Genomic DNA, 3237 nt, shown 5'->3' on the forward strand with positions numbered 1-3237 from the left:
GTGAGGGTCATTATGAACATGCATGAGGACACATTTTGTAAAGTGATGGTTGATGGTTGTCTGAGTGATTCGTTTGAAGTCAAGTCCGGAGTAATTCAAGGTGGTGTTCTATCGCCTTTACTATTTATATTGGTCATTGATTACATTATGAAACGCGTTGGAACAGAAACCGGTGCAGGTATGCTTTGGGGAGAGAACAGGAAACTTTTGGATTTAGATTATGCAGATGATATAGTTTTGATTTGTGATGGGCCAGAAGAGATGCAGAGAGTGTTGGACTGTTTGGTGAGTGAAGGTCGCAAGGTGGGTTTGGTTATTAATTGTGGAAAAACTGAAATAATCAATATGAATATGGAAAATGCGCAGGAATGTGTAATTGGAGGTATGGTTGTAAAGCAAGTTGATAGGTTTAAATATTTAGGTATTTATTTAGCCAAGGATGGTTCTTTGAACTTTGAATTCGAGGAAAGGTTAAAGAAGGCTACTCAGGCAATGGGAATGCTTAAAAATATTTGGAATAATAACAATTTTTCTGTGCATACAAAAATCAAACTTTATAAGGTAATGGTTAGGAGTATCTTAATTTATGGACACGAGTCTTGGTACAGCACAGTGACTATGGAAAATAAATTCTTGGTGTTTGAAAATAAAGCACTTAGAAGAATATTAGGAGTTAAGTGGTGGGAAAGGATACCAAATAGTAGAATTAGAGAAATAACGGGAGTGCAGCCGATCGATGAATATGTTAGATTCTCACGATGGAAGTGGCTAGGACATGTGTATAGGAGACAGGGAATAGTACGAGGTACACCCGGGTGGGTGGCACTTGGTAGGAGAGGTAGAGGAAGGCCAAAAGAGACGTGGGTGAAGACAATGAGACGGGAAGCTGGAGATGAGTGTTGGGGAGATCTTGAGGAGTTAGCACAAGATAGGATGTGGTGGTGTGAGTTCATCGAGGCCCTATGCATCCCCGAGGGTGCCACAGGAAATTATTGATTGATTGATTGATTGATATATATATATATATATATATATATATATATATATATATATATATATATATATGATACACGCTCTTGTCATCGGGTAAGATCTGCCTCAGACTGTCAAAACAATGGTAAATTTTTCAAAGAGCACAAAATATCCGTTATCAAACAGGTTACGTATTGAAACTAACTCAAGCCGTCTGTCGCTACTGATGTGGTGACGAGGCCTCGCACCACCAAATCTGACAGGATGCACTGGTTGTACAGAGTGTTGTGATAAATTTCCCGTATACTCTACACTGCCACAATACGGTACACTGGCTGAGTATCTGAGATGCACTTGTTGAACGCTAGCCTAACATGTCGTACAAATTGTCTCTTTAAGTTTCAACCATCTTTTAATTTTTCTACAATGAATCTTCCCTCAAATGGATGCGTAAGAGATGAACTTTTGAACATTAGATCATAGGATTCACGTCTAGCTTTTGGCATCCTTGAACACTGATGTTGAGCATATCTTACTAAGCTGACTACACATTTTTGCCATGAAGTTTCGTTCATAAATCAGCCTACCAAATGCATGAGATAAAACACTTATGCTGTTGAACAATCATTGCCAGGAGTATTGCAGACTGTCAAGCAAGACTAAAGACAACACAGGAAGTTGAAGTTAATTGAAGGAAAGACGCTAGCGTTACTTATACGGTTGGCAGTGGAGTTTCCCTCGTAAGGAGTAGTTTTCCGCCATGTATTATTACACGTTGCCAAGCCTCATGTATGTTGTTGGTGCAAAGTGTGCTGATACTGAGAAGATACACATAACGTACAAGAGAAAAGTAAGGCACAGAACGCAAAATAAATCGCAGTGGAAGAGGTGCAACGAATCCTGTTGTGCCAGCGAGAATACGGCTCTGTCCCCCTGACCGAACTCGACCACATTCTCGCAAGATAACTCAGCATCGTTAGCCGCCCTGTTTGCAATTCATTTACATAAATACATCAACACTCGTCAACGGGAGCTAATGGATACGTTCAGTGCCTTCTTTGTGGCCTGCGCAGCAGCAGTTGCCTTGCGTGTTTGGATGCTTGAGATAATTCATGACCGCCATGTTATCTATGGAGAAAATATAGCAAGGGACAGCTTAGGAAATGATGGCAGCCTGGGAATGAGTCAGGGACGATAATAACTGGCTGACAAAAAGTATGAACAGACAGAAGACAAAGAGGTATAAATATGTCGATTGATGTGACTGATAAATGCAATAATTGTAGCTTTGTAACGACCTACAGTAGATGAAATAAGTGGCTGTAACAAATCATCTGGATAGGTCCGTATTTTCGACGGTTATGGAAGCTCCCTAGCACCTTTTCCTAAGCAGTTTATTTGGCATATTACACCTAACTATCCTCTTGTATGTTACAGGAATCCTTCAAACATCGCCATAATCTGCATAAATAGTGTACAAAAGGATACTTACCAGCAATTCCAAAAATAAATAGCTAAGGAGGAGGTGCTAGGGAGCTTCCTTAACCGACGAGAAGATGGACTTTAGTTAGAATACAAGAATGTATATAGTAGACAGAGAAATATTTTAATGTGGATAAATGTGTGGATCTACAAACAGATATGAGGCGGACTGACAAAAACTATATACATAGATTAGGTCCGTGTTTGTCCATTGCCACGGCCCCAACAACAATCCTTAGGCGACGGCAAAGAGTTGGAGGTCAACATTATCGGTGGTGAAAAGTCTTGAGGGTTTTGAGGCAAGGAACGCCCATGAACCAGGAGGAACCGCTGTGAGTGACTCTCTCCGCCCACGGGAACAACAACCGAACTGGGGATGCAAAACCCAGACCTTCAGAAGCGCTGATGACGCGAACAACATCATATGCAAGTCTTCTGCGGGGATAATAAGGAGGCCATGCTCGTCTATCTGCCGAAGTTCTATATAGAAAACCGGTTGCCAGCCATCATTCCCCAAAGCCTCGCAGAAGCAACACTGAAGACCAAAAACACCAAGAAGAAAATAAATAAAAGAAACAAGAAAACGACTACAGCCAAACATTGGAAGATGCTCAGAAAGAGGCTACAGCTCGACACTACGGTAAGAAGGAGGAACTGTGGCCCCCTTGCAAGTGGTGATTGCAGCAAAAAAGTTAGAAGAAGCAGCCACCAAGGGTCAACACCCCGACCAAGAATCACAAACTAAGGAAGAGGACACCAGTAGAACAACAAACTCAAGTAAAG

The sequence above is a fragment of the Coenobita brevimanus genome, chromosome 60 (assembly GCF_032717465.1).
Source record: "Coenobita brevimanus isolate Jiangsu-jjx chromosome 60, ASM3271746v2, whole genome shotgun sequence".
Lineage (NCBI taxonomy): Eukaryota > Metazoa > Arthropoda > Malacostraca > Decapoda > Coenobitidae > Coenobita > Coenobita brevimanus.